General features: G+C 34.2%; 1 long non-coding RNA gene across 1 annotated transcript in view; it reads right to left on the reverse strand.

The window, feature by feature from the left end:
* Window positions 1-23,981, reverse strand: part of LOC126961715 (uncharacterized) — a 116,946-nt gene that overhangs the window by 75,382 nt on the left and 17,583 nt on the right. The window contains exon 2 of the long non-coding RNA XR_007728396.1: window positions 1,770-1,845. This is a non-coding gene — a long non-coding RNA (uncharacterized LOC126961715). The remainder of the gene's footprint in view (window positions 1-1,769; window positions 1,846-23,981) is intronic.

Here is a 23,981-nt window from a genome sequence, read left to right on the forward strand (position 1 = left end):
CAAAACCCAAATCCAGCAGAAGAAAGGAAATAACCACAGCCAAAGAACTAATTGAAATTGAAATAAACAAACAAAACAATGCAAAAGACAAATGAAACACAAAATGTAGTTGTTTGAAAAGATAAATAAAATTGATAGACCATTAGTAAGATTAACCAAGAAAAGAAGATAGAAAATTTAAATAAGCTCAATTAGAAATGAAACAAGAGATATTACAATTGACACCACAGAAATACAAAAGATTACTCAAGGCTACTATGAATACCTTTATGTGCATAAACTAAAAAACCAAGAGGAGATGGATTAAATTCCTGGAAAGATACAACCCTCCTAGCTTAAGACAGGAAGAATTAGATACCCTGAGCAGACCAACCAATAACAAGCAGCTACATTGAAATGGGAATTTTAAAATTACCAGCAAAGTCCAGGAGCAGAAGGATCCTCAGCAGAATTCTACCAGACATTCAAAAAAGAATTGGTACCAATGCTATTGACACTATTCCACAAGATAGAGAAAGACAGAATCCTCCCTAAATTATTCTATGAAGATATCACCCTAATACCCAAACCAGGAAAGAACATAACCAAAATAATAATAATAATAATAATAATAACTACAGACCAATATCCCTGATGAACATAGATGCTAAAATATTTAAGAAAATATTAACTAACCAAATTCAACAACATATCAAAAAGATAATTCACTATGATCAAGTGGGTTTCATACCAACGATGCAAGGATGGTTTGACATACATGAGTCAACAAATGTGATAAAACAAATAAACAGAATTAATAACAAAAATCACACAACCATCTCAATAGATGCAGAAGTATTCGACAAAATCTAGCATTGCTTTATAATTAAAATTCTCAGCAAAATTGGGATATAAGGGACATACCTCAATGTAATAAAAGCCTTCTATGACAAACCCACAGCCAACATAATATTGAATAGGGAAAAGTTGAAAGCATTCCCTCTGAGAACTGGAACAAGACAAGGATGCCCACTCTCACCACTCCTCTTCAACATGGTACTGGAAGTCCTAGACAGAGCAATCAGACAAGGGAAACAAATAAAGGGCATCCAAATTGGTAAAAAGGGAGTTAAATTGTCACTGTTTGCTGATGATATGATCGTTTACCTAGAAAACCCTAAAGACTCCTCCAGAAAGCTCTTAGAACTGATAAAAAAAATTCAACAAAGTTTTCAGATACAAATTTAGTGTATACAAATCAGTAGCTCTTTCATACACCGACAGTAACCAAGTTGAGAATCAAAACAAGAACTCAACCCCTTTAACAATAGCTGCAAAAAAAAAGAAAGAAAGAAAAAAGAAAAAACCTTAGGAATATATCTAACCAATGAGCTGAAAGACCTCTACAAGGAAAACTACAACACACTGCTAAAAGAAATCATAGATGACACAAACAAATGGAAACACATCCCATGCTCATGGATGGGTAGAATCAATACTGTGAAAATCACCATACTACCAAAAGCAGTCTACAAATTAAATGCAAATTCCATTAAAATGCCACCACAATTCTTCACAGAATTAGAAAAAACAATCTTAAAATTCATACAGAACTAAAAAAGAGCCTACATAATCAAAGCAAGACTAAGCAAAAAGAACAAATCTGGAGGCATCACATTACCCAACTTCAAAATATAATATAAAGCCATAGTCACCTAAACAGCATGGTACAGGTATAAAAATAGGCCCAGAAATCAATAGAAAACCCAGAAATAAACCCAAATACTTACTGATCTTCAATAAAGAAACTGATCTTCAATGAAGCAAACAACTTTATTGCTCTTGATCTTCAATACAGCAACTGATCTTCAATAAAGCAAACAAAAACATAAAGTGAGGAAAGGACGCCCTAGTCAACAAATGATGTCTGGGTAATTGGCAAGTCACATGTAGGAGAATAAAACTAGATCCTCATCTCTCACCTATACAAAAAGTCAGCTGAAGATGGATCAAGGACTTAAATCTAAGACCTGAAATTATAAAAATTCTAGAAGATAACATTGGAAAACCCTTCTAGACAATGGCTTAGGCAAGGATACCATGACCAAGAATCCCAAAGCAAATGCTATAAAAACAGAGTTGGCTGGAGGCAGTTGGTGGCTCATGCCTGTAATCCCAGCACTTTAGGAGGCCAAGGAGGGTGGATCATGAGGTCAGGAGATCGAGACCATCCTGGCTAACATGGTGAAACCCCATCTCTACTAAAAATACAAAAAAATTAGCCGGGCGTGGTGGTGGGCACCTGTAGTAACAGCTACTTGGGAGACTGAGGCAGGAGAATGGCATGAACCCGGGCGTCAGAGCTTGCAGTGAGCAGAGATGGTGCCACTGCACTCCAGCCTGGGCTACAGAGCAAGACTCCGTCTCAAACAAACAAACAAATAAACAACAACAACAACAACAAAAAAAAACAAAGAATAATAGCTGGGACTTAATTAAACTAAAGAGCTTTTGCATGGCTAAAGGAACAGTCAGCAGAGTAAACAGACAACCCACAGAGTGGGAGAAAATCTTCACAATCTATACATCTGACAAAGGAATAATATGCAGAATCTACAACAAACTCAAACAAATTGCCAGGAAAGAAACAAACAATCCCATTATAAATGGGCTAAGGACATGAATAGACAATTCTCAAAAGAAGATATACAAATGGCCAAAAAACATATGAAAAAATGATCAGCATCATTAATGATCAGTGAAATGCAAATCAAAACCTCAACACAATACCACTTTACGCCTGCAAGAATGGCCATAATCAAAAAATTAAAAAAAAAAAAAAATAGATACTTGTGTGGATGCAGTGAAAAGGGAACATGTCTACACTGTTGGTGGGAATGTAAACTAGTACAACCAATATGGACAATGTGTGGAGATACCTTAAAGAAATAAAAGTAGAACTACCATTTGATCCAGCAGTCCCACTACTGGGTATCTACCCAGAGGAAAATAAGTCACTATACAAAAAAAATACTTGCACACACATGTTTATAGCAGCACAACTCGCAACTGCCAATATGTGGAATCCACTCAAAAGCACATAAATCAATGCATGGATAAAGAAATTGTGGTATATTTATATGATGAAATACTACTCAGCCATAAAAAGGAATGAGTTAATGCCATTTACAGCGGCCTGGATGAGATTGGAGACTATTATTCTAAGTGAAGTAACTCAGGAATGGAAAACCAAACATCATATATTCTAACTCATAAGTGGAAGCTAAGCTATGGGGATGCAAAGGCATAAGAATGACACAATGGACTTTGGGGACTTAGGGGGAAAGCATGGGAAGAGGGTGAGGGATAAAACTCTACAAATTGGGGGCAATGTATACAGCTAGAATGATGGTTACACCAAAAGCTCACAAATTACTGCTAAAGAACTTACTCATGTAAACAAACACCACCTGTTCCCCAATAACCTATGGAAATAAAAAAATTAAAAAAAAATAAACTAGCTATTTCCGTTTTCTCATACAAAGTAAAACAGATTTTAAAATGGTAAACTATTTTTCCAAAACCAATAAAAAGGCTAAGATAGTGCTATAAGAAAGAAATAACATAAACCAAAACCAGAAAAAGCCCAAAATATGATAATATAACTTAAAATTTATGTTATAGAATTATAAAGAATTATAATTTTATAAGAATTAAAATTAAAGAAATATAACTTTATAAGAGTTGTAAAGGAAAAAAGAGAAAAAATCAGTAATGAAAATTAAACTAGAAGGAAACTAAGAACAAAAAACATAACTGACAATGCTTTAATGGTAATAACCCATAAAAACAAGTCACAATTTAAAATTCATAAGAAATGAAGAAAAAGATAAAATATTTGACAGAAGTTAACATATATAAGACAGAGAAAAAGAAGATCCAACAGTCATTAGTTTGCTGTCTGTGTAAAACAAAACGACTAATGCAATGACATTCTAAATCTATTGTTCTCTCCACCTATAAAACCAATATTCACAATGTTCAAGGGAAGAAATACTGATGTAACATAGTATGTTAGTATATTGTATAACATTTATTATGTAAATAATAGTATTCACATTTATTATATAAATCAATTTAGTTCTGAGTTAAAATTGGAAATATCTTCATAAACTTATAATGCAATATATTTATGTATGTATATATACACACACAGATATATTTGTGTATTATATATAACCATATGCATGTGTGTCTATGTGTATTCATTCCATCAGTAGCTAGTTTTATCCAAGAGACCAGTTATCTGTTCCCCAGTGATGATACAGGGAGGGATAGATACTCTCATTCAAAGATAGGGAGAATGGGAGGCACATTATACTTCACCAATATAGAGTAATTCTGAAATCCAGTTACCTGTTGCCTTGCCTTAATTAGTATTCAATTCTACTCCGTTTAAGTTTGCTTCTGTGTCTGCCCTTTGGTCTACTGGTGCCTTTTTATGAGTTGAGCTTTCTTTATTATAAAAAGTAGCCCATACTGGGGATGCAGGGGCTGGAGCAAGAGCATCTTTCACAAACTGTGGCTGCCCAGAGCAAGTCATCAAAATAGCCACTGGCCTCCTCCACAAAGAAAGACCAAAACAATAAGTAGATAATCACATGCCAAACAGAGTACTAAGAGAGAACACAGGAATTCAGCTAGAAACTGATAAAGATCCTCTAAATCATAGAGATGGTAGCATAGAAGCATAGACAAAGAAGAAAAAAGGCTAGCTGTGATTGCCTTAGAGCCAAGAGAGACTCCCCATTGTATTGATTTCTTTTCTTATAAGGGTACAATTCTCATCACGAGATCTTCACTTTCATAGTCTTATCTAAATCTAATTACCTCCCAAAGGCCTCATCTCCAAATACCATTACGTTGGAGGTGAGTTGAGGGGGTAACACTATTTAACCCATAGAAAGTGAATAATAATAAAGATATGTCATGTCAAAATATGTCAAAGGTAGTTCTCTAAAGAAAATGTGTAATATATACTAGAAAAGAGGAAAGTTAAAAATAATAAAAGCTTGAAAATAATAAAAGTTTGAAAACAATAAGACTATAAAGAGAATAGAAACTTAAATACAGAAGAAAGAATGAAAAAATATTTAATACAGGAACAAGAATAAATAACTTTTTAAACTTGCAATAGAAAAAATCAGCACAGAGGATTTTCTATGAAAAAATAAATCAATAAATTCTAGCAAGAAAAAGTAAGAAAAAGTTTGAAAGAGAAAATACAAATTAAATTACGAGTATGAATAAAATTAGCAATGAATTATAATTAGAGGTTTATTAAAGGACATGAAACTATAGCTAGACAGGAGGAATAAATTCTAGTGTTCCATACCAATATAGAATGACTATAGTTAACGATGATCTATTATATAGTTTTAAATAGCTAAAAGTAAGACATTGGATATTTCAAACACAAAAAATAATAAATATTTGAGATTATAAATATGCTAATTACATTGATCTGATCACTGTACATTATATGTATTGAAACATCACTATGCACCTCATAAATATGTACAATTATTATATGTCAATTTTTTTAATAAAATAAAATAGAAATAGAAATCAGAAGTTTCTGCAGATACTAAGAACATTTTAAATGATCCTAGGGAATTCGGGATGAACCCCCAGTTGAAATTGTAAAATTACTAGAAAAAACAGAAAAGAAAAGCTCTATGACATTTGTTTGGGAAACTAATTTCAGAATATGGCACCAAAAAGCAAGCAACAAAAGCAAAAATTGGCAAATAAGATTATATCAAGCTAAAAAGCCTTTGCACAGCAAAGTAAACAATCCGCAGAGTGAAAAGACAGCCTATCACATGGGAGAAAATATTTACAAATGACACATCCAATAAAGGTTTAATATCCAAAATACATAAGAAACTCAAACAACTCATTATCAAGAATACGCATAACATAATTTTAAAATGAGCAATGGGTCTGAATAGGCATTTCTCTAAAGAATGCATACAATGACCAACTGGTATATGACAAAGGAGCTTAATATCACTAGTCATCAGAAATATGCAAATTAAAAGCACAATCTGATTTCACTATATCATCTTAATTAGAATGGCTATAATAAAAATATAGAAAATAACAAATGCCGGTAAGGATGTGAAGAAAGGGAAACAGTCATGCAATGCTGATGAGAATATATCTTGGTTCAGCTATTATGAAAAACAGTATAGAGATTCCTTATAAATTAAAAGTAGAATTACCATAGGATCCAGTCATCACACTACTGGGTATATGTCCAAAGGAAATGAAACCAGCATCTTGAGGAAACATCTGTACTTCCATGTTTATTGCAGCAGTATTCACAAGAGCCAAGATATGAAATCAACCTAAGTGTCCATGAATGAATGAATGGATATTATACACAATAAAGTATTATTCCACCTTAATAAAGGAATTATTGTCATTTGCAGTAGCATGGATGAACCTGGAGGACATTATGGTAAGTGCAGTAATCCATGAAGAGAAAGACAAATACCTCATGATCTCACTTATGTGTGGAGTCTAAAAAAGCTGTACACAGAACTGAAGAGTAGAATGCTAGGTACTAGAGGCTATCAGGAATTTGGGGATCCCCATATCAGGGATTTGGCAGGGGTGCTGGTCAAGGAATACCAAATCTTAGTTAAATAGGAGAAATAATTTTAGATAATACTATGTTAATTAGCTCAAACGAGCAATTTCATAATGTATACATATGTCAAATCATGTTGTACATGATAAATATAACAATTTTTACTTGACGAAAAGACCACATTTATTGTAATATTGTCTCCATACTCATAAAATAATTGATTAAGTTATAATTATTCATGTCCAAAGTTAATTGGTAAAGTTAGTAAATAAATAAAAAATAAGAACAGTCATGGCCACTTAACAATGTTTCTATCAACTATGGATCAGATATACAACATGGTCCCATGAAATTATAATACCATATTTTTACTATACCTTTTCTATGTTTAAATATGTTTAGATATACTTACAGTTACCATTGTGTTACAATTGTCTACTGTATTCAGTACAATAACATGCTGTACAAGTTTTTAGCCTAGGAGCAATAGGCTGTACCTATAACATAGGTGTGTAGGAGGCTATATCCCCTAGGTTTTTGTATGGCAATCTATGATATTCACACAATGATAAAATCACATAACAACACATTTCTCAGAATGTATAACAATTGTTAAGGGCCACGTAACAGTATCCATTAAATAAATAAATAAAACATCTTAAGAAGATACAATACTACAAATAATAAATAATTTGATCTGAGAAATCTAATATTTAGGTGAAGGAAACAAAATCATAGTTAGACAAGAGGAATAAGTTCTTATGGAAAGAATTTATTTCCTCTTACAGAAGTATTTCTTAAAAAATAAATTGATAAAAACAGAGGGAAGGAGAGGAACTAAAGAGTCCTATGTGTCTAAAAATAATTCATAATAAAAATACCTTCCAAGAAAAATTCTACTCCCAGGTGAAATTCACCCAAAGTCCACCAAATATTAAAAAACAAAACATACAAATTATTTTAGAGAATAGGAACAAATAAAAATCTTCCCAATTTCTTTTATGAAGACTTCAGATTTTGATAGCAATACGTGGTAGGACCATTCAGGAAAATCAAATATAAGTCAATATCTATTATGTAAAATTCCTGAACAACATATCAGTAAATTATACCTAGTGATATATGAAAAGTTTGGCTTAACAATGATGTTATTAACTATATTATTATTATTGATTATTATTATTTTGAGATGGAATCTCACTCTGTTTCCCAGGTGGAGTGCAGTGGCATGATCTCAGCTCACTGCAACCTCCATCTGCCAGGTTCAAGTGATTCTCCTGCCTCAGCCTCCTGAGCTGGAATTACAGGCATGCTGCAACATGTCCAGCTAATTTTTGTATTTCTACTAGAAACAGGGTTTCACCATGTTGGCCGTGCTGGTCTCGAACTGCTGACCTCATGTGATCCACCTAGCTTGCCTCACAAAATGATGAGATTACAGGCATGAGCCACCACACCTGGCAGTTATTGACTATATTAAAGCGAATAAAGACAGGCAATACAATCTTATCAATAGACTATAAATAACCATTTAATAAAACTCAAAATGTATTTATGACACATTTATCAATTAAAAAGAAACAAAAAGCCATTAATATGATAAGTAGTGTCAAAAATACAACCAGAGAAAAATTATAATTAATCAAATGCTTTGTATGTCAGTTTGAGATGAGATAGCAATGATTACAATTGCCTTAGGAATTCTATCCAGTGCAATAAGGCAAGAAAAAGTAACAGAAATTATGAATATTGGGATGGAAAAGTAAAACTGCCATTATTTTTAAAAAGCATGTGATTGTATAAAAACATCTGAATGAATTATCAGGTAAATTACTCCAATTAATAAGAAAATTTAGCTAGATAGCTCTATGTATACCAATGTAGAAAAATTAATTTTATTCCTATGTAACTAGGAAAAAAAAAACAAGAATATTAAGTTAAAAACAATGCCATTTACATTCACATCAATAATCTCCATGTAACAATGAATAATTTTAACAAAAGATGCATAAAATTTCGACAGAGAAAACTAATAAATTAAATGACTTAAGTAAATGTATAGCAATGTCTTTAGATTGGAAGTCTCAATTATTAAGAAGTTGATTGTCACAAAATTCTATTTTAACTTCAATGAAATTCCAATATCACTCCAGTGGATTTTAAAAATATATTGGCAAACTGGTTTCAACATGCATGTTAAAATTCAAAAGACCTAGAGTCTATAACGGGAAAGTAATCTCAAAAAGTACAAACTGGATTATTTACACTACGAGTTACGGAACTTATTTTTAAAATATAGCAGTTTGTACATTGTGATATGGGCACAAAGATAAATAAATATTTCAATGGCAGGGAATACAGATTTCAGAACAGACACAAATATATACAGTAACCTGATTTATGACAAAGCCACTTCCATAATTCAGTGGGGGAAATGATTGTTTTTTCAATAAATGATGGTGGCTCAATTAAATAACCATATGGAAAACATGGACCTTGACCCTACATCACACCATATACAGAAATTAATTCCAGATGCATCATATCATAGAAATAAATGCAAAATCTAAACCAATAAAACTTAAAAAAAAGAAACAAAATATTTTATGAACTTAATGCATTAAGCAGTATAACACCACAAATAACAAACAAAAACTAATGACTGTTTTTGTACTTCATGAAAATTTAAAACTATAAAATAATACATTAAGAGGGAAAAATAAGCCACAAATTTAGTGAATATATTAGCAAAATATATATTCAACTAATGATTCACTCTAGACTATATAAAAAGCCTTATAATTTTAAAAAAAAGACCTAATACAATTACGGGTAAAATATTGAAAAGTCACTTTTGAAAGAAGGATATTCAAATGCTAATAATCACATATGAAAAGATACTTTAAAATGTTAGTTATCAGTGAAATGGAAAGTGCAACCATAATGTGATGTCACTACAGACTTAGCAGAATGGCAACCAGAATATCAAGTATTTCCGAGGTTGTGAAGCAACTGAAACTGTCATAAATTTCTGCTAAGTGTATAGATTAGTAGCCACTTTGAAAAAGCTGGTATAGAGAGTATCTATTAAACATGTACTATTTTATGATATAGCAATTTCACCCTTAGGTAAAATCTGAAAAGAAAGTAGTGTAAATCTTCATTCCATAAAGTTTTTATTCTTAATAGCATGAAACTGGAAATAATAAAAATGTACCTCGAGAGTATAATGGATAAATACGTTTTGAAAATGACATAAATTATATTTCATTCTCCCTTTACTGCTCTTGAGTATCTCATTTATATAATGGGGTGGGAGAACTGTATGTGCGGAACATAGATGAGTCTTATAGACACAATAGTTAGGAAAAGATGCTACATCCAAAAGAGTGAGTTGATATCTGTGCAGTTCAAGAACATAAATATATAGTGATAGAAATCAGAATTGTTTTCTCAGGGAATGGGTTAATAGTGGCCTTCTGCAATATTGGAACTATTCTATACCTTGTTTTGGGTGGTGATTACAAAGTTTTATATATATATACACACACACATATATACATAAAACTTCAATGTCTATAAAACTTTGTGTATCTATATAATTATACACACATATATAAAAAAATATACTAGAATGGTCAAAGTACACGTAAATATTTACCAACAGAAAAAGAGAATACCTTGCTGCATAATTTTGAAATGTGCTATGAACATAACTATTAATAAATGAGAGTTTTTTGTACCTAAGAAGGTATGGACCCCAAAGATGTAAGGTTAGAAGGTGAAGAAGGATACTTGTACCACTTGTGATGCACTTATATTAATATATTATGCAAATTAGAACCAAAAGATACGGAGTTACATACTTATAAAGGAAAAATATAAAGTACTAAAAGTGAGCACCAGAATCAGACCTATGTTTTAGAAAGCTATTTTGTAGAAATTTAGAGAATGGATTGGATAAGAGAGATTACTAAAAGAGAACTAGGAAAGAGATATTGATCTGTTCTGGAAAAATGTTATGAGAAAAAAATTAATAATAATTATTCCAAGAGACTGGAAAGAAAGAAAAGACTCATAAAATATTTCAGCCACAGATCAAAAGGATATGTTAATCTATTTGAAAGGAGAGGGAAAAAAAAATGAGTTGCTGTGTATTTATGAAGCATATATGTTTTATATGCCCAGCACTCTGTCAGGTGTTTTACATGTTACACCATTTAATCCTGGTAATAGCCTTGTGTGATACACATATTTGTTTCTATTTTACAAATAGAAAATAGAACTCTTGCAGGTTATTTAATTTGCCCAAGGTCAAATGGCAAGGAAATGGAGATGCCCTATTTGAAGCCAGGTGTGTTCGATTCCAAGGTCATACTCTTTGCATTTGAGAATGAATCCTAATACAACTCATAGTGCTTGAACGTTTGTTTTGGTGCATGGTGATACCATTAACTGAAAAAGGAAATTCAGATCAGTAGTATGTTCTATATAGTAGCATAGACTTGGTTTTTGAACATGCTTTAACTTTGCTAACATAATGTCTGGTAAGAAGTTAAAAATAAGTTCTGTTCTGGTGAATTTAAGATTCTTATAGATGCTGGATAGTAAACCTCTGTCAGATGCATAGTTTCAAATATTTTCTACCATTCTGTAATCTGTCTTTTTATTCTGTTAATAGTTTATTTTGCTGTGCAGAAACTCTTTAATTCAATCTGATCTCAATTGTCAATTTTTGTTTTTGTTGCAGTTGCTTTTGGTGTTTTTGTCAAAATCTTTGCCACTTCCTATGCCCAGAATGATATTGCCTATGTTGTCTTGCAGGGGTTTTACAGTTTTAGGTTTTACATTTAAGTCTTTAATCTATATTGAGTTTATTTTTGTATGCATTTAAAGGAAGGAGTCCAATTTTAATCTGTTATTAAAAAGTAAAAAAGTAACCAATGCTGAAGAGGTTGCAGAGAAAAGGGAATGCTTATACACTCTTATTGCGAGTGTAAATTAGTTCAACAGTTGTGGAAAACAATGTGATGACTATCCAAATTGCTAAAGACAGAACTACTATTCGAGGCAGCAATCCCCTTACTGGGTATATACCCAGAGGAATGTAAATCATTATGTCATAAAGACTCATGAACATGTATTTTCATTGTAGCACTATTCACAATAGCAAAACATGGAATCAACCTAAATGCCCATCAGTGGTAGAATGGTGTATTAATTTGTTGTCACACTGCTATAAAGAATTATTTGAGTCTGGGTAATTTATAAAGAAAAGAGGTTTAATTGATTCACAATTCCACAGGCTTAACAGGAATTATGACTGGGAGGCCTCAGAAAAGTTACAATCATGACGGAAGGCAAAGGGGAAGTAAGTATGTGTTATAGATGGTGGAACAGGAGAAAGAGAGAGAAAGAGCAAAGGCGGATGTGCTGTACACATTTAAACAACCAGATCTCATGAGAACTAACTCACTATCACAAGAAAAACGAGAGGAAAATCCACCACCATGAGTCAATCACCTCCCAATAGCTCCAGTCCCTGACAGTTGGGGATTACAGTTCAACATGAGGTTTGGGTGGGAACACAAAGCCAAAGCATATAATTCTGCCTTTGACCCTCCCAAATCTCATGTCCTTCTTTTTTCAAAACAAATCATACTTTCTCAATAGTCCCCCAAAGGCTTAACTCATTCCAGCATTAACTCTAAAGTTCAAGTCCAAAGTCTCATCTAAGACAAGGCAAGTCCCTTCTGCCTATGAGCCTGTAAAATCAAAAGCAAGTTAGTTACTTCCAAGTTACAATGGAGGTACAGGCATTGGATAAGTAATCCTATTCCAAAAGGGAGAAATCAGCCAGAACGAAGGGGCTACAGGCCCCATGCAAGTCCAAAACCTAGCAGAGCAGTTATTAAGTCTTCAAGCTCCAAAACCAGTCTTCTTTGACTTGATGTCTCACATCACATCCAGGTCACGCTGATGCACGGGGTGGGCTCCCAAGGCCTCAGGCAGCTCTTTTCCATGCCTCTGCATGATATATTCCCCCACAGCTGCTTTCATGGGCTGGCCTTGAGTGCCTACAGCTTTTCCAGGAGCATGGGAAGCTGTTGGTCCATCTACCATCCTGGGGTCTGGAGGATGGTGGCTCTCTTCTCACAGTTCCACTAGGCAGTACATCAGTGGAGATTCTGTGTGGCAACCCCACACTGTATTCCCCTAAAAGAAGTTCTCCATGAGAGCTCTGCCCCTGCAGGAGATTTCTGCCTGGACATTCAGGTGTTTCCATACATCCTCTGAAATGTACACGGATAATCCCAAAGCTCAACTCTTGTCTTCTGTGCATCCATAGGACCAACACCGTGTGGAAACCACCAAGGCTTAGGGCTTGCACCCTCTGAAGCAACGGGCCTGAGATTTATGTCGGCACCTTTTAGTAGGGCTGGAGCTAGAGGGACTGGGACTGCAAGGCACCATGTCTCAAAGCTGCACAGAGCAGCAGGGCCCTAGGCCTGGCCCATGAAACCATATTTCCCTCCTAGTTCTCTGGGCCTGTGATGGGAGGGACTGCTGTGAATTCTCTGAAATGCCCTGCAGGCATTTTTCCTATTGTTTTGACTGTTAACATTTGGCTCCTCTTTACTCATGCAAATTTCTGTAGCTGGCTTGAATTTCTCCACAGAAAATGCTTTTTTTTTTTTTTTTTTTTTTTCTCTCTACCACATAATCAGGCTGCAAATTTCCCAAACTTTTATGCTATGCCTCATTTATAAATATAGGTTCCCTTTGGTAATGCTAATGAGCATAGAATTTTATGAACAGCCAGGACACCTTTTCAACACTTTGCTGCTTAGAAATGTCTTCCACCAGATACCCTAAATTATGCCTCTCAAGTTCAAAGCTCTACAGATCCTTAGAGCAGGGGCGCAATGCCACCAGTCTCCCTGCTAAAGCGTAGCAAGAGTGACCTTTACTCCAGTTCCTAATAAATTCTTCCTCTCCATCTGAGACCATCTCAGCCTGAACTTCATTTTCCATATTACGATCAGCATTTTCGTCAAAACCATTCAACAAGTCTCTAGAAAGTTCCAAACTTTCCTGCATCTTTCTGTCTTCTCCTGAGCCCTCCAAATTGTTCCAATCTCTGCCTGTTACCCAGTTCCAAAGTTGCCTCCATACTTTCCGTTATCTTCATAGGAGAGCCCCACTTCCGGTACCAATTTTCTGTATTAGTCCGTTTTCACACTGCATTTTGAATCCGGAGAACTTAATGTGAGTGCACAAAATGAGAATTTAAAAAGAGCTACCTGAGACCAGGTAATTTATGACATTAATCTAGTAATTAATGTCTCGGGGATCAAATGTTTACAAATGATCTCATTGCAACCCTTCATTTTATAAATGAGATATAAGATTTAAATAACTGTGTGCCCTGTTGAAAAATTATACAGATAGTTGTTGCTCTGTCAATCTGAGTCCCTGGGTGACACTTGTAAGCAAAGTCCTATGCCAACATATGGTAAACTAGCAAATGATAGTTATGTGCTAGGAAAAGGCATGCTCTGAACTATGTGTAAGAGGTGATTGTTGCTAACAAATACTGCTTTTTTATTGTTGTTTTCTTAACATGATCAAGAAAGTTAGAATATAAGACTAAGGCAAATGGGGATTATATTTTAAAAACTCATACTTAAAAATAATGAATTTCAGTGAAATTAAGAAAAATTTTGGAAAAAAGTGGATCATGGCTATCGTGAGAAATGTTGCAATGAACATGAGAGTACAAAGGTACTCAGCATCACCGATCATCAGGAAAATCCAAATCAAAACCACAATGAGATATTACTGCACACCTGCTACCAAAAAATATAAAAAAAACAAGTGTTGGCAAGAATGTAAAGGAACGGGGATCCTTGTGTGCTGTTGTTGAAAATGTAAAAGGTTGCAGTTGCTAAGAAAAGCGGTAGGAGTGGTCCTCAAAAAATTAAGAGGAGAACAACCATATAATCCAGCAATTCCACTTCTGGGTATTTACCAAAATAATTGAAAACTGGATATCAAAGAGATACTTGCACTCCCATGGTTCATTAAAATGAATTTGATTTTATCTTAAAAATCAGTTTAAAAAGCAGAAGTCATACTTCCTAAAACTGATAACAAGGAATCTTGAAGACAGTGAAGAAGTTAATTGGATGTGAGTTTTAATGAACATTATTTTATTTCATGTCAATGAAATCACACTGAATAATAAGTTAATTCTAAAATTAAAAAATAAGTAATAACTTTATAAAAACCTCCATGGATTAAAGAGAGTCACATCAGAATTTACAAAATATTTTGAACTGGATAATAAAGATAAAACATGCAAAAACTTACAAGATATAGCAATAGTAATGACGAGAGATTTGTCTACCTGAATCTATCTGCTCTTGTTCCTATGTATCAGAAGGTGGCAAACCACAGCTCATGCCGTTTCAGTCTCTGTTTTTGTATGATCCACAAGCTAAGAAGATTTTACAAACAAACATTTGTAATCATTTAGTAATAGAGAACACTAACTTTGAACCCCAATTAATGAAAATATCATCTCAAAATCCTCCATTCTCATTAGTTGACCTATCTTACAAAAAAAAAAAAAAAAACTCATGCATTACTGTTGTTATATTTTGAGTGTCATCAATAAGAATATTGTCAAAATCTATTTCTCTTCTGTTATATAAAAACCTCCATAATATTCTTGATTTTGCTTCTTGGCCTACAAAGTCTAAAATATTTATAATTTGGCTTCTACTAAGTGTGCGAACTGCTAACCCAAGAAAATGCAGTCCCTACCCCTGCAGAGTATACAGTGTGATATTAATTACTGAATTCAACTTTTTTTTTTTTTTTTTTTTTTTTTTGAGACGGAGTCTCGCTCTGTCGCCCAGGCTGGAGTGCAGTGGCGCGATCTCGGCTCACTGCAAGCTCCGCCTCCCGGGTTCACCCCATTCTCCTGCCTCAGCCTCCCGAGTAGCTGGGACTACAGGCGCCCACAACCGCGCCCGGCTAATTTTTTGTATTTTTAGTAGAGACGGGGTTTCACCATGGTCTCGATCTCCTGACCTTGTGATCCGCCCGCCTCGGCCTCCCAAAGTGCTGGGATTACAGGCGTGAGCCACCGCGCCCGGCCCTGAATTCAACTTTGAAAAGTGTTCTCAATATGACCCTCAAAGGCATTCTCTAAGGTAAAGATAAAAAACTCTATACTCTTTTCAATATTCTGAAAAGAATGCAAATATATCTGACATTTTAAATTGATGTAAAATAACCATAATACCAAGGTTGTATTTAATTCAGTGTACTTATGTTGGTTTATCATATCATGACCAAATCAGTATACTTATGTTGATTTATCATACCATGACCAAAAGCTCTGGTGAATAATAATGTTTTAACATAGGAAAAATATTTTGAATTAATTGAAATTGGTTTCAAGAAAAAATATTGAAAAAATCTAATGAAAATGGATGAGAAACAAAGAAAAATATCATAGTGGAAGAGTGTTAAACTAAGAAATAATTTCATTGAGCTATGTTATGGTAATTACAGATTAAAAAATAAATGTTGTAGCCAAATTGCACTGTAAATTTTCCCAAAGAAGGGTGTGTTATGTGGCAAATTCTTAATTATCAAGTTTAAACAGAATAGTTATACCAATTTCTCTGAGGATAAACTTCTTTATCTGGACACTATCTCCCCAAGGTAGACTTAAAGCCTAGCATACAAGATTGAGACAATAAATGGAATCTGATTTTGAGATATGTTGATTAAAGAAAAATACCATTACCCCATTAGGCTACACTTTCATTTTATTCATTTATTCACTCATTTACAAATTATTAATCAAATACTATTATCTTTCAAGTAGGTACTGTATACTAAGTGAACAAATAGATCTGCATTTTGAATTCATAGAACTTAATGTCAGTGCACAAAATGAAAAAATTAAAAGCACAGATAAATTCTTATAGAATAATCTTGCAATATAAAATTTATAGATGAATTCTCTAAGTTAAAACAATAGCAAGAACCTACTAACCTTAATATATCTGAGTCTCACCACATGTCCTGGTGCTTTGCAGTTTGTTAATAATATTTGTTGTGAAATTTGAAACTTATTAATACATTTTGGCAAACAATTTTTCCCTGTTTATATATTGGCCACAAATATACCATAAAATTTCTCATAAAACTCTATGTACATAAAATACAGGTAATGTGGAAATGTTTTCCAGTAGAAGTTCCACAGAGTATGTTTTCATTTAATAGAGACAGAGACAATAATCTGAAATTCATAACTCTAACTTTGTTCTCATTTGAGTTGTGGTAGAACTGATAAGTTTATGTGTTTATATGCTAATTTTATTTTGCTTGGTATAAATTTGATCAATGTATCAGGAAATAAATGTTAATCAAATACATCCTTGACAAAAGACTTTAGATTTCACATAATCAGTATATCAAAAAGTTTTGCACTCTCTTAATCCAGTCTCCAATAAGCAAGTAAAGTAATATTTTAAAATGAATTATCAAATTATATTATTTCTGTGCTTAAGTCCAATGTCTTCTCTTTGGAATTGGAATGCAAAACATACTCTTTTTTTCTCAAATGGTCCACAAAATTCAACCTGATTTGGCCTTTGTTTACTTCCCAAGTTACATCTCCAGCACTAGCCTCTTATTCAAAAAGTCCCAACCATTCAATCAAACTTTCCTATGACATCGACCTCATCCCCATATAAAGAAGTTGTACTTGCTTCCTCTTTCTAGAGTGTACTTCCCATAGAACTCTGAATGGTTGGCCAGTTCTCATCACTTGGGTCCAATTGAACTTTTCAGAGGGAAAATAAAGTACTTCCTCAGCCCACTCTATTTTGTCGCTTTTTGTCCATCGAAGCAGGGATCCCCAAACTTTTTGGCACCAGGGACCAGTTTCATGGAAGATAATATTGGTGAGGGGTGTGGTTTGGGGATGAAACTGTTTTACATCAAATCGTCAGGCATTAGATTCTCATAAGTGGCACACAACCTACATCCCTCGCATGCCCAGTTCACAATAGGGTTCCCACTCCTATGAGAATCTAATGCTGCTGCTGATCTGACAGCAGGTGGAGCTCAGGTGATAATGCTCTCTTGCCCACTGCTCACCTCCTACTGTGTGGCCTGGTTCCTAACAGGCTACGGGCCAGTAATGGACAACAGTGTTTGTGGACTCCTGTTTCAAAGCCCTTTCTACCATCTCAAATCATCACACGAGCTAGCTTCTCTATTTCTATTTTTATCACTAGGATGTAAATTCTATGAGAAGAGAAAGTGGTACTCCTTTTTTTAATCACTGTTTTTCCAATGCGTATAACAGCCAGTGTTACCTAGCAGATACAAATAGCAGTTGTTAGCATTTTGAAGCCTATGATAATAATCAGTTTACTGCTAACTGGATATAACTGTCTTTAAGAATTTGGGACGGAAAAATTTATTGATTTTGAAAAAAATCAAACTTAATGTGAAATTTTAATATTATCTAGTTGATATTAAGGCATTTTTAAAATATTGATAGATTTAGATTTCATGGTTTGCACATTTAAGCTGAATATGCATTCATTAAAAATGTGTTCACATTCAACAGGTTAAAACAGACTACCTACAAACTTAGAGACTTGGCTCCTGATACAACTGGCCCTGCCTCTGCCTCAATACTACGTATCAAAGGAAATTAATACTTCCCATGGTTATCTGATATCAAAATACATGATTTATTCAAGTTCCTGTCGCTTACCTTGGTTAAGTCACCTTATTTTCTTGTGCTTCAATGTCTTCATTATAAAAATGGAAATTACTGTATAAATTCTGTATTTTGTTTGAGTACCAAATGAAATAATATTTTATTAAGTGAAAGCACTTTATGAAATTGTCTGCTCCTTCGAATTTTAGCTATTATGCTATCAGTTTTGTCCATTTAGCATGTTTTATTTCTTAAATATGAATTTCCTAAGTTGTTTTATTACTAATAGGTGAGAGTATTTAATAGTTAACATTTTTAGACAAATCTTTTCATGGTAGAAATCTAAGTAAATGAGACATGAACTTTGAAGATTAAAAAAAAAGTTGATACGTGCAATGTATTTGCATTTGAAGTGACAGAATTTCCTCTAAATTAGATTTTATATTTCATAATGGCATGCGATTATAGAGAAGAATGTAGTGCTCCACCAAATCCCCTCTGCAGGGATCAGCATCCATCCTCCAGCTGCTAGGAATATTTATAAATGGCTGACATCTCCCAGTTGAGACTCCTCACTGGGAATTGTGTAAGATTACTACCCCTTTCAGGAGCCAATGCCTGGCTGACATGGAGCTATAATGGCTGGGTCTCTTTTCCTCAATTTGAGACAACTCCAGAGCTCCTCTAGGATCAGTTGATTCTTTTGTAGCATCAAGATTACAGTTAGCTGGACTCACCCCTCCCCAGTCCCACGTTCCTGTATTTCCCAAGAACACTCCCTACAGACTTACACACAACTCTCTATTTCAGAATCCAATTTAAGACAACTGTTTTTTTTTTTGTTTGTTTGTTTGTTTTTTTTTTGAGACGGAGTCTCACTCTGTCGCCCAGGCTGGAGTGCAGTGGCGCGATCTCGGCTCACTGCAAGCTCCGCCTCCTGGGTTTACGCCATTCTCCTGCCTCAGCCTCCTGAGTAGCTGGGACTACAGGCGCCCGCCACCGCGCCCGGCTAATTTTTTGTATTTTTTTAGTAGAGACGGAGTTTCACCATGGTCTCGATCTCCTGACCTTGTGATCCGCCCGCCTCGGCCTCCCAAAGTGCTGGGATTACAGGCGTGAGCCACCGCGCCCGGCCAAGACAACTGTTTTTGCAAAGATACCATCATGGGTAATACACTTTAATCTGGTTTCAAAATACAATGTCATTAAGTCATTTGAAAAATAAAAACTGATAAAATGTTTATTCTACATACTAGTCACATGCAAATTTTGGTAGTATTTCCTCTGCATAATCAGTACATGTGAAGGCTATATATAGTTTTTCTGGTTAGAGTGATGTTGACTCATATGGTTAATACATCAGTTTTTCATATGCTTTATTTATTCAAAAGATGAGAAGACCTATCTGACCATGTTTCTTAATGAACATTCATGAGCTTTTCTTAGATATTTCTTGCCATTTGTGTTAATACTCTTTGGTCTACACTTGCAAATCTGTACAGAATCCACATGCCGAGGCTAATACTTATTTTCCTATGGAAAAAAGAGAGGGATTTGAAAGTCACTTTTACAATCTCCAACATGGGATATTATGCAGTTTATTTTTAAAAACAGATATCTAAACATTTGTCAGGGATGTGAGACAATAACCCTCAAACAACTTCCAAACAAAAAAGAAATATTCATTCTAGCAGTATTCAGGATGACCCCTGAAGAAACAGCACTTCTTGTACTTTATATCTGAATTATTATTACTTTTCCTTTAAATTAAAGGAGACTCTCCAGTCAAGTTTAAGCTCTTTTTATATGGACTTTTACTACACAACATGCTTTTCCCTTGAAAAATTCATCACATATGGAAATACATAATTTTATATTGTATCTTTCTCTTTAGTTTGATGTAAGCTCCATAAGGAAAAGAAAAATTTGCCTGTTTAGTTTTCTGCTACATCCCTCTATGATCTTCGAAGGTACTGCTACATAGCAAGAGGCAATAAATATTTGCAGATACTCTTTTAGGAAGCCTAGCTCTTACCAACATATATATTTCTGGTCTTTATTTGATTGGGATGCTATGATTTATCTAATAATGTCAACAGCCCAGTAGCATATGTATTTCCTACATGTATTTAGATAAACAGATGCAACTATGTTTATATGGTTATCAACTGTGAGACAAAATTGTTGTGAATAAGCTACTTTTAAGAATGTATCTAATTCATCTGAATTTGTAGAAAAATCCAATCTCCTGAAATATCATCAGAAAGAATTTTCCTTTTTCTCAAAGTCGAAGGCACTTGCATTTAGCAGTTTATGCATGAACTGAATTCTTTTATAATTATCAGGATCTATGGTATCTTCGGGTGGATGTTAGACCCATCTGTCCTAAAAGCTTCTCAGTGATTTACTAGTATACTGAAAAGTAATGCTATGAGGAATTTATATAATGAATATATTTTGTAAAAATTAAAGATTACCTTGTCAGTTGTTTCCTTAGATTTTTTTTTTCTGTAAAGTTATTGTGAGTTTTAGTTTTCTAATTTTCCATTTCATAGATTCTACTACATACAACACTATAGTACATAGAATACAGGACAAAGAATAAACATTCTTCATTATTTATCAGACTGTCACAAGTCTTACTATAGCTTTATTAATATTTTTAATTTGACCTCTACATGTAAAGAAAGAAATATGAAATTATAATTCACAAGAAAAATTTCATGACTGGTGTTACTATTTCTTAGAGTAAGTCCAATATATTTGGCTGAAGTATATCCTGGGTGAGATCATTTAAAAAGAGAAAAAAAAAAAAAAACCCTGATATATTAAAATGAAACAGAAACAGGAAACTACAATAGAATGAATAAGCACTTCTATTTCTGGAAAAAGTAGACATATTAGATATGCCTGATGGGACAACAATCAGAAATTTGTCGTATATTTGGTTTGAAGAATTGTCTCTGTCCATTTGAGTAAACAGTTCCCCATGCCTAATTATGCAGAACACTGTATTAGATGCTGAGAATATACAGAGAGAAAAAAGTAATGGTCTCTGTCCTTGGGGAGTTTAATAACAATATGGATAATTGGTTTTAGCCATTGAGACAGATTACCAAGATTAATGAAGAATATACCAGTTTTATTTTTTTTAATATTCAATTGAATCTTATACATGCATACCCCAGAGATAGTGTGGGTTTGGTCCAGACTACCACAAGAAAGCAAATGTTTTATAAAAGCAAGTCACATAAATGTTTTGATTTCCCAATGCCTATAAAAATTATGTTTACACTATACTTCAGTAAAAGTTATGTTTACATTATACTTCAGTCTATTAAGTGTAGACAATGTTATGTCTAAAAATACAAGGTATGTATCGCAAATTTAAAAATACTTGATTGCTAAAAATTGCTAACTTTCATCTCAGCCTTCAGTGAGTCTTAGTTTTTTTGCTGGTAGTGGGCTTTGCCTCCAGGTTAATGGTTGCAGACTGATCAGAAAGGTGATTGCTGAACTTTGGGGTGGCTGTGGCAATGACTTAAAATAAGACAACAATGAAGTTTCCCTCATCAATGAGCTCTTCCTTTCATGAAAAATTTCTCTGTAGCACATGATGCTGTCTGAGATCATTTTGTCCACAGTAGAACTTTTTCCAAAATTGAAGTCAATACTCTCAGATCTGCCTGATTTAGCAACTAAATTTATGGGATATCCTAAATCCTTTGTTGTCATTTCAGCAATATTCACAGTGTCTTCACCAGGAGCGGATTTCATCTCAGAAACCACTTTATTTGCTCAATCATGAGAAGCAAGTCCTCATTTGTTCAAATTGTATCATGAGATTGCAGCAATTCAGTCTTATCTTGAGGCTCCACTCCTAATTCTAATTCTCTTGCTATTTCCAACACATTTGCAGTGCTTTCTCTATTGAAGTTTTGAACCCATTAAAGTCATCCATGAGGGTTAGAATCAACTTCTTTCAAACTCCTGTTCATATTAATATTTTGACTTCATCCCATGAATCATAATATCCTTAATGACATTTAGAATGGTGAATCCTTTCCAGAAGGTTTTCAATTGATTTTGCCCAGTTCCATCAGAGAAATTCCTATCTCTGGCAGCTATAGTCTCATGAAATGTAGTTCTTAAATAAGAAGAATTGAAAGTTTAGATTACTCCTTAATCTATAGGCTGCAGAATAGATGTTGTATTATCAGGCATGAAAACAACAGTATTCTCCTTGCACATTTCTATCAGAGCACTTAGGTGACCAGATTTATTGTCAAGAAGCAGTAATATTTTGAAAAGAATGTTTGTTTGTTTTGAGATGGAGTCTCATTCTGTCACTCAGGCTGGAGTACAATGGCACGATCTTGGCTCACTGCGACTTTCACCTCCCAGGTTCAAGCAATTCTCCTGCCTCAGCCTCCTGAGTAGCTGGAACGACAGGCTCATGCCACCATGCCCAGGTAATTTTTGTACTTTTAGTAGAGATGGGGTTTCACCATGTTGGCCAGGCTGGTCTCAAACTCCTGAATTCAAGTGATCCGCCCGCCTTGGCCTCCCATGTTGGAATTACAGGCGTGAGCCACTATACTTGGCCAGAACCTTTTTATTTTTATAAGCAGTAGTTCTCAAACATGGGCTTAAAATATTCAGTAAACCATGCTGTAAATGCACATACTATCACTCAGGCTTTGTTGTTGCATTTCCAGAGCACAGACAGAGTAGAGTGAGCAAAATTCTTAAGAGCCTTAGGATTTTGAGATTGGTAAATTAGCATTGGCTTCCACTTACCGTAATAACCAGATCATTAGCACCTTACAAGAGAATCAGCTTTGAAGCTAGCTATTAATTTATCCTCTCTAGCTTTGAAAGTCCTAGATTGCATCTTCTTTCAATATAAGACTGTTTTATCTACATTAAAAATCTGCTCTGTAATGTAACCACCTTCACCAATGATCTTAACTGGATTTCTGGATAGCTTGCTGCCGCTTCTACATCAGCACTTACTGCTTCACCTTTTACTTTCATGTTATGGAGACAACTTTCTGCCTTAAACTCATGAACCAATCTCTGACAGTTTCACACTTTTCCTTCTGCAGTTTCCATGCCTCTCAGCCTTCATAGAACTGAAGAGAGTTAGGGCTTTGCTCTGGATTAGGCTTTAGCATAAGGGAATGTTGTAGCTGCTTGGATCTATGCAGACCACTCAAACTTTCTTTATATCAATAATGAAGCTGTTTCACTGTTTTATTATTCATGTATTCACTGGAATATCACTTTTAATTTCATTGAAGAGCTTTTCTTTTGCATTCACAACTCAGATACTTGACACAAGAGGCCTGGCTTTTGGGCGATCACAGCTTTTGACATATCTTCCTCACTAAGCATAATTATTTCTAAATTTTGATTTAAAGTGAGAGATATTTGACTCTGTCTTTCAGTTGAACACTTGGGGTCTATTGTAGCATTATTAGTAGGCCTAATTTTAATAATATTGTGTCTCAGAAAATAGAAAGCCTGGAAAGGATAAGAGAGGGACAGGAAAAGCACTGGTTGGTAGCAGTCACAACACCATCC

The sequence above is a fragment of the Macaca thibetana genome, chromosome 8 (genome assembly GCF_024542745.1).
Source record: "Macaca thibetana thibetana isolate TM-01 chromosome 8, ASM2454274v1, whole genome shotgun sequence".
NCBI classification, from domain to species: Eukaryota; Metazoa; Chordata; class Mammalia; order Primates; family Cercopithecidae; genus Macaca; species Macaca thibetana.